Below are 20,990 nucleotides of genomic sequence, written 5' to 3' on the forward strand. Positions count from 1 at the left end.
AACCAAAACTATTTACTTCCCAATCCAGGGTGGTGATTCCGCGATTCCTGAGTCCTGCCCATACCGCATCTCTATAAGGGAATTTACATATTTAGGCTTACGACTCGACCCGACACTTGAAAGGTTCCCCCAACTGAACCTACAACCTGTGCTTGAGCGGTTCAACAGAGACACTTCCCACTGGCAATCACTCCCCCTGTCGCTGTTGGGTAGAGCCGCACTATTTAAGATGATGACCCTCCCCAGACTCCTCCACGTCCTCCAAAACGCCCCATTCATCATCTCCAAGGAAATCTTCGCACTTATCGATAGGAATCTCCGCACACTATTATGGGGAGGGAAGCAATCCAGAATTGCCCTTGATACGCTCCAAAGATCGGTCTGGGAGGGGGGTATCGGCTTGCCCTGCATACGTACATACTACCTTGCAACACAGATCGGAGTGGTAAACGATTGGATGCATGCAGATCCCACACTACCGCACATCCGTATCGAGCTGGAGACCATGACCCTGTTATCCCCACTCCAGACACTGTATGCCACCCACAACTGTCTCCCGAGGCTTCCCAAGACGATTCACCATATCCGCCGAGCTTGGCGGGAGGCACACAAACTGGTCGGCTGGAAAGGAATTCCAACACTGTCCCAACCTATATGGCACAACGCACTCCTCCCAGAAGTAGTGAAAATGAGTGCTTTCGCTCACTGGCACGCAAAAGGGATACACACACTGGCACATGTGATACAGGGGGGACGCCTTCTAGACTTCGAGACTATGCAAGTACAGTTTGATCTGACGCCCATGGACCGGATTCGACATGCGCAGTTGGCCCACGCCATCCACACCCAATTCCCAGACACGACAGACATACCCCCATGCTCTCCCATTGAGACCAATATCCTCCCCCAGGGCATCCCTTCAAAGGTCACCTCCACTCTCTATCAGGCCCTCAATTCTTTTGGGACTCCGCAGCTTGACGGGCTCAAAGCAAAGTGGGAAAGGGATGTGGGTCAACTGGAGCCGGAGGACTGGGTCGACGCGTTGATGTCCCCCAGGGAAATTGGGATAGAAAATAAACTCAGACTAATACAATTGAGAATTCTCCACCGCTCTTATCACTCACAGGCTGCAATGGCCAGATGGGGGGGACTAGATGATGGGACATGTATCAGATGCAAAACTGAGTCCGCCACCTTCTACCATATTATATGGGAATGCCCAGTGTTACAGCTCTTCTGGGGGGACTGTATTAATATGATTTCTGCCGCCATGGGAACACCAATCCCTAGGGACCCCAAAATGGTACTCCTGGGCATCTGGGGGGAAGTAGACCTGACAAAACATGGGAAAATGTTCCTGTCAATAGCATTAGGGGCTGGCAAGAGACTTATCGCGGCTAAATGGGGTTCCGCAGACCCACTGTGCCTGAACCGATGGAGGAATGACCTGAACAGGTGTGCGGCTTCGGAACGCCGGATCTACAACGCACGGGGTTGCCCCCACAAATTCAGGAAAATATGGGACAAATGGCTTGATGCACAGTAAACCCCGCCGGTCGATACAGCTCAACATCTTGATTAACTTTATCCGCCTGCCTTGACCTGCAACTGTCCTTGGCCCTTGGCCCTGCAATGCCCCTCTTGCCTTTGATATTGTCTTTGATGCTGCTATGCTACGCCTTTCTCATTTGTTGTATGCCGATGATTCATGTTTCTTGTTATGTTGTTATGCTTTAAAACTCAATAAACAGAGTTATAAAAAAAAAAAAGAAACTGAGCCAGAGTGTATCGTCCTACTTACGGGGACAGCCTTACTCCGTGCTGTCCAAAGTGGGATGGAGAGCTGACTCAGCCACATTGATTCTTTATGTTACGATACTTGATACTGATTTTCCTTTGCATACACATTCCCATTTACACATTTTCTGTATAAGGCATATGGCAGGCATTATGTTTCATTATTATAGGCCATCTTTGATTTGACAGACTGCCCAGGACTGTGTTTCTTTATTATTGTGATGCTAGAGACTAAACCCATCCTAGTTATAGGGCAAAGTAGGAGTTTTTTACAACCCCAAAAACCGAGAAATTGATTATATTGTCATGTCTCCCTTACACCTGTTATGTCTTGATACAATGCAGAAAAAGGCCAGGGGGAATGACTCCCTTCCCCTGGCTGCTTCACATCAACTATTATTTCCGGGCCAAGAGACTGTTTCCCTTCTTTTGGTATGTTTTGGCACAGTTCAACACAAGGCCAGGGGGAATTACTCCCTTGCCCTGGCGTTCCTATCAAAACCTCTGATGTGGTACCAGGAGAATGACTCCCTTCTCCTGGTATTTCTTGATACAATAATTTCTGAGTGCTTCCAGCTTGATACACACTTGTCCATTGTGACTTGCTTTTAACAATTCCCCAAATCTTATTAGGATCCCATATCCTTCTCTTATAACTAGTGAACTTGGTATCTGGTAATAAAAAATGTTGCTGGTAAAAAATGTGCAGCAAAAATGCAGTGGTTTGACCCGGTAAAGGTGAACCCCATTATACCATTTAAGGGGAGCAGGAGCAGTGGTTGTGGGGGTGTCCCTCGCTCCTCTTAAATGGTATAATGGGTCTGGGAGTTGCAGAGGTGTCCCCCGCATACTTTACATGATTTTGGCAGCAAAACCACAACATTTTTGCTGCAATATTTTGTATTCACAGCCATTTTTGCCACGATTTTAAGACATGGAACCCTTATCTCCACCACTATATTGAGGAAGACTTCTTTCATGCTTTGGTCTCTTTCTGTTGGGGCTCCAGACCCTTCTTGTATGACCAGTGGTTTCCTCTTGGCTACTGTTACGGTGGACAGGGTCCCAGACTCCTTCCAAAGTGGCCATTAGGGAGGAGTCTGGGACCCTGCCCCACACTGTAGTTGTGGACAGAGTCCCAGACCCTTCCCTGGTGGCCAGTGGGCTTATCTCCGCCACTGTCTGGAGGGCAACTCCCTGTGGTATTTGCTTGGTACTGGTTCAGGTCCAAGACCCTTATCTTGCTTGAGTTACAAACCCTTGTGTCTCTCCCTCTTGTGCTAGGCCCTTTTGGTTCACTTCCTGCCAAGTACTGCCACAAAGGAAATGGCCTGTATTGTTTTTCTGGGTTAATTTGCATTCATTCACCAACTTTACACCCCTACCGGTTCTCACATTGCCCCTTCACTGGCCCCGGGACACTCTGCCAGTTCTTCCTGGGGTTGTGCTTCATTTGGAAGCATTTTGAGGGTGTTCTGTGCCTCTGTTGCTCTCGCTCCGCGTGTCTTGTTCCAGTTCTCTGGACCGGCAGTGTAGGTACTGTTGCAGGACCGCATGGTCCACCGTCCAGAGGTCGCGCCACCGCTTCCCAGCCTCTCCAACAACATTCCCGACCCCCTCCACCCCTCCAGACAAAGGATTCTTGCCACCTGCTTCCCGTCTCCAGTGTATGATGGCCTTCAGCTTCTCCAGAGCGGTCTCTGCATCTCCTCTGCTTTTCCAGGGCTGGACTGTCTCCCATGCTGCTCTATTTCTGAGCTGGCCTGCATCCAAGACTGGTCTCTCTTACTGAGTCTTTCATCTATTTTTATGTTGCTTAGGTGAACACTACCCCGCAGAGCACTAGAACGTTTCCTCCAGTTCCATGGACCACTCTTCATAGCTTGTTGGGGCCACCTCTTCCCAGTACTTGCATAGGGAGTAATCTTTATGTCTCCGATGATCACCTTTGTCTCAGTTGGCTAAACTGATGTGATGTTACAATAGCACATGGATGTATCAGTCAGAGGGGTGTGTGAAAGGTTACCAAAGGTTTTGGGCAGGTTTGGGTGTTGTGCCACCTATCACCCAGGTGTTCATCCTCATCCCCAGTAGGGGAGTCCCTCCCCATGAGGTCCTCCCGCATTAAATACCCCTAGGGGAGTATCGGGAAGCGGTCTCACCTCCCTAGCCTCATGAGAAGAGGCTCCACCCTGGGGAGAAGTGAGGAGATCTTGTGCTTGTGAATCATCACATGCCCTTCCCCTAATGCTGCTGGCTTCCCCATCTCCCTCTAAGTGAAATCGGGACAAGAAAGTAACATTTCCCTGCTAGTTGCCCTTTCTGTGGTCTACATGAAAGCAGAAAGGCTGGAGAGCAAGGAACCAGCGCATAATCCTAGGGTTTGTTTCTTTCCGCAGACTGAGCCAAGTGAGCGGTGAGTGGTCGGTTATCAACGTGAATTTTCTCCCTGTCAGATAATATTTTAAATAACCCACCTCCCACTTCATTGTTAAGGCTTCGAGTTTGATGGTAGCATAATTGTTTCCTTTGGGAAGAGCTTCCTACTGATGTATACAATTGGATACTCTATCCCATCGTATTCTTGGGATAAATCAGCCCCAATCCCTACTTTGGAAGCATCCATCTGCAGGATGAACTCTTTATTGAAATGGGGAAATGTCAGGACCGGCTCTCTTGACAAGATATGTTTCATATATTAAAGCTAGCCTGATCTTCTTTCTGCCGTCGGAGTTGTTGCTCAGCATTTTACCGCTTATCCGTGAGTCGAGATGTTATGGCCGAATAGTTGGGAGTAAACCTCTGGTAATATCCAGTAAACCCCAAAAAGGCCCCCAGGTCTCTTTTGGTCTTTGTGGGAGGTGTTCCCTGTACAACCCTGACTATTTCCAATTGGGAATGGACTAGCTCATCACCAACAAAAAAAATCCTAAATACTTTACCGCCAACTGGGCTAAATGGCACTTTTTGGGATTGGTGGTAAGGCCGGCTTGTCCCAAAGCACGGGTGATCTCAAACAAGTGAAACATGTGTTCCTCCCAAGTTTTGCTGTGTATCACCATATCATCCAGATATGCACCACAGAAATGGGAATAGGATTGCAATATCTGGTCTATCAGCCACTGAAAGGTTGCTGGGGCCCCAAAGGGAAGGACTTTGAAATGAAATAATCCTCTGGTGGTGAAGAAGGCAATTTTTTCTTTATCCAAGGGGTTCAGTAGCACCTGCCAATAGCCCTTGGTTAGAACAATAGTGTAGATGTAGAGAGACGAACCCAGTCAATCGATGAGGTAGTCAATCCGAGACATCGGATAGTTGTCAAAATGGGACACAGCATTCAACTTCCAAACGTCTATGCAGAACCTCCACGATTGATCAGGTTTGGTCACAAGAACTATTGGAGATGACCACAGACTCTGGGACGGTTCAATTATGTTGGCTTCTAACATCTACACCTCCTGGAGGACTATCTCCTTTCTCGCCTCTGGAATTCGATAAGGTCTCAGATGTATTAGTTTGCCTCGGGGTGAGCCAATGTAGTGTTTGACACCTGTCACTCTCCCAGGATCACTACTGAATATATCTGGGAACTGCCACAGTAAGTCCTGGATGTTTTGTTGTTTTCACACAGCGATGTCCGAGGGAACCAAACTATACTCAGCCTTCTCATCAGATAATAAGGTAGCCATTAGGACAGGTGAAGATTCTAGCGGGTCCTCCTTCCACTCCTTTAGGAAGTTGATGTGGTAGGTCTGAGATTTAAGCCCTCGGTCTGGTTGAGCGACAGTATAATTATAAGGACCTGTTTTTCTAAGACTTCATATGGTCCATACCATCGCAAAAGCATTTTGTGCTCTGAGGTGGGGAAGAGAACCAAGACTTTCTGTCTGATGGAAAAGGACTTTGACACTGCCTTCCTATCATAATGACCCTTTTGGCTTTCTTGGGCCTGTCCTAGATGTTTTTGAACCAAGTTCTGCACAATAGTCAAGTGCTTTGCAATCCTCTGGGCAGTTTGGGACATAGGCATGCCTGCCTCTTACCTTTCCTCCCAGGTGTCCTTGAGCATGTCTAAAACATCTCTGGGATCGTCTCTGTAAAGGAGCCCAAAAGGAGAAACCCCTAAAGAGGTCTGGGGGGCTTTTCTGATGTCAAAAAAAGCAGAAGGGATCATAGAGTCCCAGTTGCGACCATCTGCTACCACTTACTTTTTCCAAACGATTTTCAGTGTTTTATTAAAATGTCCCACTAAGCCGTCTGTCTGAGGATGGTACAGGGAGGTGCTTAGGGTTTTTATCTGCAAAATCTCCTTTACTTCTGCCATGAACTTAGATATATGGGCTCCCCATTAGTCAGTTAATATTTCTTTTGGGAAACCTACCTGTAACAGAAAAGGGATTAGATGTTTAAGGATTTGTTGTGAGGTGTTTTTTCTCAATGGGAAGGCTTCCGGGTACCAGATTACATAATCTAGAAACACTAGAATATACTTATTTCTTGGTTTGGATGACTCCAGTGGCCTCACAATGTCCATACCAATTCTAGAAATTGCCAACCCTATTATAGGTAGCGGTTGTAGTGGTGAGGGTGAAGGGGATTGGGGAGCTGTTTTCTGGCATAGGGGACAAATAGCTATAATGTTCTTAACATCAGCGTAGACCCTGGGCCAGTTAAACCTGTTGATAATCTGCCCCTGTGTTTTGTCCTTCCCCAAATGTCCTGAAGTGGAATGAGCATGAGCCATTTTGCAGACAATCCTGTTGTGACTTCTAGGCACAAAATTCTGGGTCCTGGTTACCCCTTCTGTGGTAAGGCTGTGTTTCAGGAAAAGAAATGGCCCATCTTTAGACCTTCCTTCTTCTTCAGACACTACTTTTGAGAAGGTGTTTGACGGATTAGGATCATTTCGCTGAGCAAAAGCTAGGTCAGGAATTATTTCTGTCTCCTCTCCTGTAGTTATTGGGTTACAATGGAAGGGAATTCCTCATAAGCTTCTCCAAAACCCTTAGTTCCCCTTTCTGTGAGTTCTTATTCCTTAATCTCTATGGGTTTAGGAAAGAGGGCTGCTTCTAAAATTCCTTGGGCAACTTTCTCTCCAATTTTTACATGGCAAGTATGTTTCCCATTATTCTGCATTAGTAACTTTAAGTCACCCCTGTAGTCTGGATCTATTACTCCAGCCATTACGCCCAGACCATATTTCCAGGCTAACCTGAATTTGGACTCTAGGCAGATGTAAATACCCTTAGGAGGTGCTAGTATTTATCCTGTGGGGAGCAAGTGGCGTTCTCCAACCTTGATAGAGACACCCTGACTACTGTGTAAGTCAAAGCCTATAGCTCCACTAGTAGCTACAGTGGGACCAGTGGCCTGACTGCTCATAGGGGTGTCACGGTATTGGTTTTATGGCGGTATGATAACCTTCTTGCCAAATGACGGTATATCATGGTTATCGCGGTATAGCAGGTGGAGTTAACTAATCTTAACAAATATTTCTTAAAGGTCATAAATTGTCAGCATTTTGAAACTTGTCTCTGCACATTTTTAGCTGATCCTCCAGGAATCAAAGGCGGCTGCAGATTCGTTCTTTCATGGCGCTCACTCGTTGATCGCCTTGAATAAAAGAGTGACTAGTGGAAGTGTTCAAATGCACATTTTGAGCAATGAACTTGCTGCTCAGTCACAGGTCATCGCTTTGAAAATCGGCCTCAACCTGCATTATTTTGGAATCACATGGCATTGGCATCATGACCCCTCGCTGCGATCAGTCAAAACAGTTTGTTTTGATAACGCTTTATCCCAGTATAGGGAGAAAAGTCACTCATGTGAGGTCTGAAAGTCCATGTCATTGTGTTTCTTTTGTCAAAATGTCATAGCCAACACAGACCCAACGAAAGGTTCCATATTGATCAAATCACTGTAGTTGTTTACCATCTGCCTGGTGTATTATAAAGGACTGATGTTGGAGTCACCACTGACCATGTAATCCTAACAGGACAGCGTTCAGTGGGTGCTGTTGATGTGCTGTTGATTTCTTTCTTGATTCTTGCAATACATGTTCATTTACCTTCTTAAAGATAGTGGCACAAAAACCTTTTGAAAATGACAAAGTTAAAATAGTAATCCGAAAGGCCTGAGAAACCAATCTGAATAGATTGAAAGTGGCTCCAGAATTGAATTTATGGCATCCCTGCGTTTTACTTATTACCTAAAATCCATAAAAATCCCATTTCTCCACCTGGCAGACCTATCTTGTCTGCCATAAATTCAATTCTGGAGCCACTTTCAATCTATTCAGATTGGTTTCTCAGGCCTTTCGTCAGAACCATGAAGTCTTTTGTGAAAGATACCACCAGTATGATTAATATCATTAATGAACTCCCTAGTCACGAAAACTCGATTTTGGTGACTTTAGACGTCACAGCTTTATACACAAGTATACCTCAAGATGGGTGCTTAAGGATTATGGAAAGTTTTTTGAATAAACGGATATCAACGTTGGAGCAAGTCCCCACAGCGTTTATTCTGGAGTGCATCCGTCTAGCACTCACTGAAAATTTCTTTCTGTGTGACAGTGTGTTTTTTCGCCAAATCCATGGGACAAGCATGGGCGCAACATTTGCCCCTGATTTGGCCAACCTTTATGTGGATAACTATGAAGAAACATCTATATACCATACCAATAATCCATTTAAAGAACAAATAGGACAATGGTATCGGTACATAGATGATGTATTGATGGTGTGGAAAGGAGATGCCCCGGCCCTACAGGACTTTCTAAGATGGTTAAATAACCAGAGTGAGTTAATTAAATTCACCATGTCATGGGATCTTTTTGAAATCCCCTTCCTCGATCTACTTATTCGAAAATCCAACAGCGGTAGACTATCCACAAGCTTGTTTCGCAAACCTACTGATAGGAATACCCTCCTTCAATTCAATAGTTTCCACCCTTTGGCCCTGCGAGAAAACCTTCCAATAGGACAGTTCCTTCGCATTAGAAGAAATTGCTCAGATATTGCCGATTATGTAAAAGAAGGAAAGGACCTCAAGACTAGACTCAAAGCTAGAGGTTACCCGGACAAAATAGTGCATTCTGCCTTTAAGCGTGCTAGGCACTCAAATAGAGACAGATGTCTACATCCAGAACCCAAAGTGAAGGAAGACAAACTCACATGTGTGACGACATTTAGCCCCATCAGTAACAAACTCAGGAAAAGCATTAAAAACAATTGGCATATTTTACTAACTCCGGATTTCGAACCGATTGTCCCGCGTTTTGCCTTTAAGAGACAAAAAAATGTCAGAGATCTAGTTGTACATACTTATCCGAAAAAAGAGACGATACCCAATCAAACGAGTCTGTGGCATCTACCACCAGTCATTGGGCATTTTAAATGTGGTAGATGCATTACGTGCCCCCTTACAGGTAATATAAAATCAATTGACCTTTATGGAAAAGACTGGGTTTTCTGCAGTTTTTCTAATTGTAATTCATCTTGGGTAATTTATGGTATAAAATGCCCCTGTAACCTGATTTATATAGGAAAAACAAAAAGATGCGTTAAACAACGCATAAGTGAACACAAATCCTGTTTAAAAAATAAAGTTGCCAACAAACCCCTAGTTGCACATTATGAACAGCAGAGACATAAATACACAGATTTATTCTGGTTTGTATTACAAACTATTCCAGCAACAGAAAGAGGGGGAAACAGAGAAATACTCTTGAGTTTAAGTGAACAGCGTTGGATTTATTCCCTTAACACTGCCACCAAAGGGCTAAACAGTGCGGTAGAATGGAATTCATTGATCTCTTTGACATAAGAGCTCACCAGATAGCAGATATTTACATTTTAATTTTATTGTGTACCCATCGGCCAGAATTGGCCACTGACTAACATTAATTTAGTACAAATAAACATGTATCCTTCCTCAGGCGCCTCCCAAAGCTAATACTAGCGCACTTTTTACTGGCCCATTTTAGGCATTACTTGACGTTGGCTCACGGCTGCACTTTGCCGGAGCGAGCGGTCCCTTTAAGGCATACTCTCAGCTTGAGCATCAAGTGATCACGTGATCGATCACCTGATCCCAGCTGAACAAGATAAAACAGCGCATTCGGCTGTAAGATGCAAGAACACCACCGGCAGGAGGATGTTTGTTCCGCTGCACGCATCAAGTTACTCAAGGTAAGGGCTTTTCAAAGAGGATGTTAGCCTTTCGCTCACATACTTATAATGCGGTAGAACTTTTATAAGGTGGGAAATGGAGTAACAATATAGTCTCCATGCTAAAAACGAAAATGTTTCACTTTGCAGATAAACAACTTTTGAGTTGTTTTGAAGACCTTTTGCAAGCTTTGACACTGGATAGCTAGACGGGCAAGAAACGCCTGAGCGGCACACTACATAGTAGACTCCACTGCATGAAGAATTAATAACTCACCCAGAGTGAGGTGAGTTAACTGAGATGACTGAAGTGAGGCATTCTATTCCTCCAATTTCTCTATTTTGTCTATTTGTAGTCAATTCGTGATAGATACATGAGTAAAATATTGGTAACAATAAGAAACAACACCATTATGTAGCCAATACATTGAAAATGCACGCATTGTCTGAAATACCACAGACATGCGGATGCGATAAATGATATGAAATTTGTTTTCATTCAAACGCAGGCCCCAATTAATTGTTGGGTCGGGTGAACAAATGAATAGATGATCCACGAACCTCCGGTGATAAAGAAATTTGATACCTTCACCCACTACGGCCATTTGTAGCCGTTCTTCTCACGTCCACCCAGGATGTAAGTTGTGGCTTGGTGATATATTTTGTGACTGTTTTCCCCGAAGGGGGACCTTAGTGCTAGTTGTGATGTGTCTTTTTAATGTGTGTTTCTCTCTACCTTGTGTGTACATTTCTGACCCATAGGAGAGATATAGCGTACAAAACCTTGTTAACATTGGTACAAGCAGTCTTTTATGCTGGACAATTTAATATATGTTGTATTGCTATTTAAACCATTGTCGCTCACAAAATCTGTTGTATGTTTATTTTTAGATTATGCAAAATTGACCGGGGTATATGAAAGAGGTTTCCATTTTGAATAAAAGAAATTGTCTGTCCTGAAGAAGGCCGAAAAATCACAGGTGTAGAGACACTAGAGATAGTGTCTCAATCTCCAACAAGGCCGAAACATGTCGACACTTGACAAGACTTATCAATTTCTAAAGTCTTACATCTAGAATACTGCTTTATCAACATCAGCTAGTTTTCATCAAATTTACTAACCCCCATCATGTTTTTAGGATTAGATTAAGTCGATTATGCAGTTTTTGATTGATGACATATATCTGTATATTTCTGCTTTCTCTCTTTTTTAACTTTTCTAAATGTGTCTTAATAATAAATTGATTTAGACCCATTTATGATTATAGTTTTTTAGCGTTTGGATTTTGTGAAGGTGTATAAGTGAGATGGTTATGTACATTGTTCTAATAATATGAGACTTGCATCACAAATAAGTTCGATAAATATATCACCCAGCCCAGCCCCCCTGCTTGAGTCCAGTGCCATATGCAGAAGGCAGGTGAAGGAACAACTCTAGTGCAATTGTGTAAATCTACACAGAGGACGGTGGCGAGGGGGGCAGTTTATATACTAGCACAAAGCACTGATAGGCCCAGTGTTCATACAGTCTACTGAGCTAACGTTTTTTGTGGACCTGCATCAGAGGGGCATCCAGTTCATTCCCTACTTTGAATTATGGGATGTTTAGTTCCCCATCTTTCAAATTGGTGGGAAAACTACAAATCGGCTGATATTTAACACGACTCTACTGATCACAGAGAAAGCGTTCACAGCATCAAAGCTGCATTTACTAATGTGGCCTCACTTTCCCTTTGCTCTTGTCTGCCAAATGTCACATCCCACAGTGCAAGATCCAGAATGTGAGTACTTGCTTACTGCAGCCTTTCCAAACCAGATTGAAAAGCTAACTTAATAGCTGCAGGTCCTAAAACGGTATACCGGTATAAACAACGTGACGTTTATTATAGTTCAATTAAGCTGTTCACAGTATCTATAACGGTATACCGTTATAGGGTTACACCCCTATTGCTCAACATGGAGTATTTCAGGGTTCCCCAATTTGTATCAGTTAGGTCAGATCCCACTCTGACACCATACATAAAGGTGTTGAAGAAGGAGACTAAGGTGGCATGATTTTGGTTATCCACATTTATTTTAAGATGAAAAAGGTCCTCACTATGCCTAACTTCTAAGAGGGGGTTCCTTGCCTCAAAACGAATACTAAAAGGGTCTGTCAGAATGGTAATCAAAATAAATTGCTACGTCCTGTGTCATAACCTACTTCTATTCCTCACACTACAACTAAAAAGGTAACTAACAGAAAGTTTCTTCTTTAATAGAATGACTCCATTCTCCTGCTTCTTGGACCGCTTTTAACAGAATGTTCCTTCCAAACAAAAATAGCAGAGGGAATGATTCCCTTCTCCTGGCATGGTTCTCCACAACTTCCAACAAATCCAGGGGTAATGACTCCCTTTCCCTGGAATGTCTTGATACAATGCACTAAAAATGTTGAACCAAAAAGATGGGAAAACCCCATAACTCGACACCTGGGCTACAAATCAGACAAAACAACAAGGAATCTGGTGTTGCATGGGATACATTTCAAATGTTGAATTATCTCAAACTAACTACTCAGGCCATTAATGGACATGGCATCAGAAATGTCCTATTGCATCTTTCTGTTGGGGTCCCAGACACTTCTTGTATGGCCAGTGGTTTCCACTTTGCCACTGCTACAGTACACAGGGTCCCAGGCCCTTCCCTTGTGGCCAGTGGGCTTCTCTACCCCACTGTAGTTGTGGACATGATCCCAAACCTTGGTGGCCATTGGGCTTATCTCTGCCACTGTCTGGAGAGGGTGACTCCCTCCATTATTTGCTTGTTGCTGGTTCGGGTCCAAGACCCTTATTTTGCTTAGGTTTCAAACCCTTGTCTCTCTCCCTCCTATGCTAGGCCCTCTAGGTTCACTGTCCTGCCAAGTACTGCCACAAAGGAGATTACATGTGTTGTTATTTTCGGTTAACTTACATTCATTCACCAACTTTATACCCGGAACAGTTCCTGCGTTGCACCCGTTACCTTCACTGGCTCCAGGATGCTCTGCTGGTTCTTCCTGGGGTCGTGCTTCATTTGAGAGCATTGTGCAGGAGTTCTGTGTCTCTGTTGCTTGCGCTCAGCATGTTTCGTTCCCGTTCTCTGGACCGGCGGTGTAGGAGCTGTTGCAGCACTGCACAGTAAACCTTCCAGAAGTGGTGCCACCGCTTCCCAGCCTGCGGCCACGTTCCCGACCAGCTCCACACCACCGGGAAAAGGATTCTAGCTGCCTGCTTCCTGTCTCCAGAGGATGACGGCCTTCAGCTTCTCCAGAGCATTCTCTGCGTCTTCTCTTCTTTTGCTGGACTGGACTGTCTCCCCTGCAGCTCTACTTCGGGGCTGGCCTGCATCCAGGACTGTTCTCTCTTTCACCAAGTCCCTCCTCTATTTTTATGTTGCTTAGGTGAACAACTCCCACGGAGCACTAGAACGTTTCCTCCAGTTCCATGGACCACTCTTCATGGCTCCTTGGGGACACCTCTTCTCAGTACTTGCATTGGGAGTAATCTTTATGTCTCGGATGATCTTCTTCATCTCAGTTGGTGAAACTGAAATGATGTTACAATAGCAGATGGATGTATCAGTCCGAGGAGGTGTGTGAAAGGGTACTGGAGTTTTCGGGCAGGTTTGGGTTTGGGTGTTGTGCCGCCTAGCACTCATGTGGTCATCCTCATTCCCAGTAGGGGTTTCCCACATCCACAGTAGGGGTATCCCACCCCATGCAGGTCCACCCGCATTCAACCACACCTAAGGGACATATTGGGTAGAGGCCTCACCCCTCTAATCTCATGAGAAGGAGCTCACCCCTGGGGAGAAGTTAAGACACCTTTATATCGTCACAACTTATCCAGGTTAATGGAGGGTAATCAGTGACCAACCTAAGTTTTCAACCAGTCAAGTTTTACTTTAGATGGGTGATCTCCGATTTGATTGCCAGGGCCTCAAGCTTGATGGTGGCATGGCTTTGCTCTCTAGGAGAAAGCTTCTGACTAGTGCATAACACTGGATGTTTAATGCCATCATATTCTTGGGATAGAAAGGCACCTAGTCCTGTTTTGGAGGCATCGATCTGAAGGATAAAGTCTTTGTTCAAATCTGGCATTTTCAACACAATGGGTGCTCGCCTTGCATGGCGTCTTCTCCTTATCCTCTCTGCGCCCTGTAACCTGTGCTGCTCTTCCAGCTGATGCAGCTGAATGTAGAGCAGGAGCAGCTGCATGTCCACATTTTCAACAGCTAGTGGCAACGTGGTGTTGGAAAGTGTGTTTGGGGAAGGTGAGGGCCTAATGTACGCTTCCTGAGTGGATTGGGTGCACCTGTGGCTTAATTTCCACTATATATATGCATTTCCCTCCACCTTTTAGGTGGAGGTAACCCCACTGTGTTTTTGACGGAATTACTGTCCATTTTCAGTGGTATTTCGGCGGTATTGCAACTTGTAATTTGGCAGAAATACGGTTTTGTATGTTCGTGGTTATTCCACCGGCACAATTAGTGCCAGGGCTAATTTAACCCTATGCTGGTGATAGATCTGCTGTGGTTAATTCTGCCAGTGGAATTAGCACTGACTCATGATTTAGCAGCATGGTAAAAACGGCGGTAATTCCGTTACCGCCACTTTTGCCATATACTGCCAGACTCATGAAGAGCCTGGGGAGTTTGGTGGCTTTAAAGAAGCTTCAGGGATCTCCTCTCTTTGGAGCTTGATCTTGACTTGTGTTTGCCTTCTAGATGGTGTAGATTCACAGTCCCCCTCATCTTCCTCTCCTCTCTCACACACACCCAAACAGGCACCAATGGACAAGAATTAGAAGGTCGAAGAAGCAACGGTTTTGGAGCAGGAGGTGATTGTGGTGTCCAATCTAAATGCACAAGGCATCAACGACTAAGCAAAGAGATTAAATAAATAATTATTTCACTGAAATCACAAAAGAGAGGCCATGTACACTGTGTGCTCTGGATTTTTGGAAATGCCTTCCCACACATCACGTTTATTTACCAAGAGGTGAACTTGATACTGGTTCACGAAAAAGATTATCTATTCAAATTAAAATACTAGAATCAACCTTGGATTTCTCCTTGGTGGCCAGCAGAGATATCTAAATAAATTCAAGCGACAAATGGTGGCAAGCACCTGAATACAAATATCTAGGTCCTGTGGCTTTTGCAATTAATGATGTCTTCTAGTATAGAAAGACAAAAAACAAGTATGTGTGGGAGGTGTACAAAGTCAAACATTATGATTCCTGTGTCTGTATTTCTAAAACTCTGCAAGCGCACCTTCACAAAGTCACCCACCCGACTTTGCACAAGGTTTAAGGTGCATGTTTTCCCTTGGATGCACTGTGGTCATTGCACAGGGCATGTGAGCATTTTCCTTTACACCAGTCACTTACACCCATCCATACCAAACAGCATCTAAGGTTTCCTGGCCTTCTGCGAGCTAACAGCCCTAACCGAGCAGTGAGTTACTGCCAACTGTCCACGCCGGGGATGGTGGCCTCATTTAGACTCTACCCTCAACACTCTGCCTCTTAGGTGTTAAGATCTTCGGGTGGCCAGACTCCTCATCCCCCATATTACTGATGTTTCCCCATTAAAGGCATAATTCACATTCCCATACCATCATTGCCTTGCGTAATAAGCATGGCATATCTTGCGAGAACCTGTCCCGTCTCGCAATAACACCATTTAGCACTGTTTTCCCTCAATAACCGGAATGGTTCTGGGGACCCCAGGCCCCGTTTTCGGCATGTGTGCTGCCTTGCATATATCCACAGCATAACAAGACATCACTTTAAGAGAATGTCTCCGGGACCAACATTAGAATCACAAGACGGTTTCAGACAGCAAATCAATATTGGCATACCAGGCATGGCAGACAGTGGCATTCTATCAGTGTTCAAGGGTAGAGGGGGTTACATAGGGATTTAGTGACCACCAATGCTAATGGAGCCCTCCCATTCCAAATCCCTAGGCTTTCACTCAGGCCATGTGTTTTGTGCGGCTGCCGCCCCGAGCACACCGATCAAGGGCACACTTGGGAGAAGTGACATTGATATCGTCCTGGGGATAATCTGCCTGCTTGAATGCAGAGATAGGAACTCCTTTATTTCCATATTGCGATATGTGGTGCCGTCTGCCTGTGGATGGATGCGGATGTGTGTGTGGGTGTGGGGCGGTGGGAGGATACGGCTGACTGATGCAGGAGCCGGGCTATCCGAGTCCAAGTTTTAACTGGTGGTAACCTGATTTGAGATCAAACCAGTAGAAGCATTGAGAGCCACTGATTTCCACAATGATGCCGTTGCCGGTGTACATAATGTGTCTCTCATGCTTGATCGCCTTGTTTGGTAGGCGCATGTCTAGTCATATTTGGGTCTGGCCCAGCTGTTTGGACTTCTGTGATTTGACTATTGGCACCCCGACGGGGTGGGCCAGATGCCTTTTCAATGATTCCAGCTCTCTCGAGTTTTGCAAGTTCTGATTCGACTTTGGATCTAAGATGGACTTGGCAATGACTTAGGCAAACTGGTTTCACAGCGTGGTCAATATGCAGTCTTACCTGTTTGGTTTTGAAGCAGCCAATTCTGTTGAATACTGAGCTATATTTTTCCAGAAGCCTTTCAATGTCTGATTCTTGAAGTTGGAATGTAAACTGAATTAGGTCTAGAGACTCTGCCACTCTGCAGCTGTGGAGCATGTCCTAGTAAATTCTGACACAAAACCATGGGGAATTTTGGGTGTGAGCACGCCCTTGAAGGTGTTGTTAGCGTATGCGTATATCCACACTCCTGTGGGTTGCAAGCATGGACGTGGTTGTAGGAGCTTGACTTAGGCCACGGGTAATACATTGACAGATGCTCCGGTATTGATCACCGCGGACACTCATTTTAATCAGTTGGGCCTTGCAGAAAGGCGGCTTGGCCCTGTTGTTCTGAGAGTTTTGGTGAATTTCATACACAAGGAATACTGTGTCTTCACTGGATTCAAATGGCTCTGCCGAGGGCCCTTCTTCTGACAGTGGGGCTAATCTTCTCGCTGTTGATTTTCTAGGGGTACTTATGACTTCAGTGGGTCTGGAGAGCCATACATTAGAGAAATGGTAAAGTGCTTCTTTAACATGCAAAACCCTTTGCTGGAAAATCTTGTAGGTTATGTGGGCTGCTTCACAGTAGGAGCACCTGCGTCCAGTTACTTCGGCTTCATTTTCTTGATCGGGACGTTTCCATCTGTGATTGGTTCTCGATTGACCTGTGGCGTTTGTTGGTCTTCCCTTTTGCTGTACTGCATTGATATGCTCGACAGCGGTAGCTCTCTCCGTGGTATGTTTGCTGAAGGATTTGTCCATGGGCGTGGCCCCTGGCATCTTTTAGGTCCTGACTGCTGGCCATTTTCTAGAAATGTATGGCTCTTATTAAACGTTTTGTCTGAACTTCATTGAGGTATGCCTTTGAATTATCCGGGCCCTAATTTCATCATTGGTGTCTACCAGTTCCGTGAGCTTGCCAGATATCGTAATCTGGCATCGAATGCATCTAGCGACTCGCTGCTTCATTATTGGGCTTGTCTGAGATTGACTCGCTGGTAATCTGGTTTTATTTGTGGTTTAAAATATGCTGATAGTGCATCTGATGAATAAGCATTTGTGGCTCTATTGTTGGGTAACAAATTAAACAGTTCATGGACTTCTTCACCTACCAGATGTAGTAGTGTGGATCTTTTGGCTTCTGGATCAGTTTCACGGACAGCCTTGAAGTAGTTGTTTAATCGCCCGAGCCATTGAGCCCACCCCGAGCCTCTAGATGATGGATCTTTTGCCATATTGAAAAGAGGTAGGGGTGGTGGGCTGAAGCTGGATGGTCTCTCTGTTTGACTTAGCGCTGCAGTCGCTTTCCCTGAAGTAGACATGTTGGCGCTGGTTTATTCGAACGTCACGCCTATTCCTGTTTACTCATTTTGTTTCACGCGCAGTGGTTGATGCTATGGCTTGTGTTGGATATCAGCACCTATCCTAGGCTGTGGAAGAATAGTGCTGTGTTAGTAGATGTGGTTAGCCTTGTGAGTATTCCACTCAAGGTTCTTGTGCTTTGTGCGCCTGGCTGGTGGCAGTGCAGGTGCACGTCAGTGTTTTCAGGTTCGCAGTGTAGCTCTGAAGTGAGCACTAGGCCGGTAAGTATGATATGATATGATAGGTTATTCATAACGCGCTTAATACCCAGAGGTTTCTAAGCGTGGACCTGGGGATCGAACCTGTGTTGTTCTGTGTCTTTTTGCTTCCAAGGCGAGCATGTTGCCCCTGAGCTATCCTCCCGAGACACGTATGAGGCTGGTGGATCCCATTCTCGTCACCAGTTGTTGGATGCTGCAGCTGGGCCTGACACACCATTCAAAGAGACACTCGGCAGACCTGCTTCTGGTGAAATGCCACCGGAGCATAATCCGCCAGCTCCAGCGTGCTGGCAGGAGCTCCTTTATTTCCGGGTGGTGACGTGTAACATCGGCTGACTGTGGAAGGGTTCGTGTGTGCTTGCGTGTGACCGCTGCCTCGCACAGGAGCCAGGTCATCCGAGTCAGCCTCCATTCATAACACTGTGGCTCAAAGTGCCCCAGCATCCCATGATGTTGGTCTGTTCAGGGCCAGTGGACTTCCCCACCTCATCCGCTTCATCTCTGTCCCGTTATCCCACATTTTGACTACAACCACCCCCAACCTGTCTCCCAGTGCTTCCTTCCTGAAGTGCCCCATCTGCCCATGCCTCATTCCACCATCCAACGTCTGCTGTTTCTTTGCATGTCCTTTCTGTCTCTCTCTCTGTAGCCCCTACCCTTAGCTAAGTGCGAGTCAAGCACGCCGGCCCTCCTCCCTTGCAGCTAAAAACTCCTTGGCCGGGAGCTGTTTGGTTAGTAAACCTCTTGGTTTCCAGGCCAGTGAAGACCGGCCTCAGGGTTTACAGCTTAAATTCTACAGCCTAGTGCCCCAGTTAAAGAATGAATGTGCCAAATGCCTTGAATTCCCGCCAAAAGCCTCTGTCTTCTGGACGGGTAAATCCGATGTCGGTACCACCCTCTATTCTGAGAGTGTATCCATCATAATTACATCTTGCTTGCCCACCAGAGAATAAAGTGAGATTGATCCATTACACCAGGCTGTTGGAACGCGGTTTAAAATATGAGCGGAGCTGAAGTCATGCAAAAAGGATTTAGTAGTGATCCAGGCCAATGAATGCCAGGATGCCTTTCCAGATAGTGTAGCTCCCTGCTCCGGGCCAGTGCGACTACATAATCACATTTATTCCTCACTATGGAACGTCTAGTTCAATCTGAGTTAATGCTAACTTGAACTTCACATTCAGCTGAAGCACATCCATGCCAGTGTAATTTGTGCTTTTCTGGGCCGCTGCATATTTTAATTCTCTCTGACATATGGATTGGGGAAAAATCCTACTTTTCATATCAGTCACGTCTCTCCTGACATGAAAATCAATCATTCAATCAAATTATCTGATTGTATTGCATTTCACCACAGATGGAAGCCATTTTGAGTTTATTACTATTAGAGGCAGTGGCACAGGCTACTGTTTTTTTGCCCACCATGACTGAGGTTGTCAAATGTACTCTGAAAGTTGTATTGGGATTTAGTTTACGCAAAAGGAGACATTCAGGTTGGAGTTTTTCATGTTGGTGCTTCCAGGTGAACCTTCACAAAAACTCACCTGGGAATATCTTGCAGTGATATTGAAATTTCAAGTACCACTTCTGATCTTTTTCTTATACATCTCTGAAGCCCCTCATGCAACCTAGTGAGGTTAGCTTGTACTTTCCGGTACACCCATTGAGAGAGAATGTTGTTAAGATAAGTGTTGTCCCACAAATGGTTTGAAGGCTGTCGCTATCACATGGAGAATGCAAATACTTTGTTGCAATAAATACATGAATATTCCTAGGGCTGGATTATAATTGCCAAATACTGTTTACTTATTTTAAAATCTGTTTATTGGCATATACGCAGTATCACAGTACAGAAGAAATATCAGGCGATCATAGCACCAAGGTACAGATTGAACTGCAACAAAACATACAACCAAACAAACTGGACATCTTACTGACAAACACAATATTCCATTGGTGTTTTGAGAGCAAGTTGGCGAGGCCAGAAAGTCAAACACCCCCCACCCGCAATGGGCGCAAAAGGACTTAGCCAGGACCCCAGAGGTTTCAACACCTGCATCGACTAGGGACACCATTCTGGAAGGGGGAGCAACCATACCACCCTCAGGACACAATAGGCAATTCAGAAGGGGCACAACACTCGCTGAGACTTGTCATCAGAAGGACCAAACATGGCTACAAGAAGTGCATTGCAGGCCTCTTTATTGGTGGTACACTCTCCTAGGCCCGCCCGCATGGCTCTGTGCCACACTACAGTATCAGCAGTGCTCCACCGCTGCATGTCCTTCGCCACAGTGCATGACTCAGGCCAATCGGGAATCTCCAAGCAAGCACAATTCTTCTTTTTCCAAGAACACAAACCAGATCCATACGTTTATTTACATGTCTCACTTAGTGTGGTCTACTGTAAATTCCCAACAGACATTCAGCCGGGGTCCACTCAAATCTAGATATGCGAACTCCTTCAAGCGTTAATTGAACGTTGCCCCAGAGAGCCTGTACCATCAGGCAGCTCCAGAGCATATGCAGCAGGTCTACTGGAGCATTTCCACACCACGGGAAGTCGGGCAACACTCTACTATATAACCTGGCAACTCTAGCAGGAGCCAAGTGTGTTCGGTGGAGTACATTGAGCTGTATCAGTCGGAATTGTGCATTTCTTGACACTCGCTTAGCAAAAAGTAATGCAGTTTCCCACTGTTCATCCTCCAGCTCTAGCCCCAAGTCCAACCCCCTAGCTGCTGTAACCTTTAAGCTGTCAGTACTTGCCATGCACAGGAGTCCACTGTATAGTTGTGATACCGGTTTCCATGCATCCTCAATTTCATACAG

The sequence above is a fragment of the Ambystoma mexicanum genome, chromosome 4q (genome assembly GCF_040938575.1).
Source record: "Ambystoma mexicanum isolate Mex_15411 chromosome 4q, UKY_AmexF1_1, whole genome shotgun sequence".
Lineage (NCBI taxonomy): Eukaryota > Metazoa > Chordata > Amphibia > Caudata > Ambystomatidae > Ambystoma > Ambystoma mexicanum.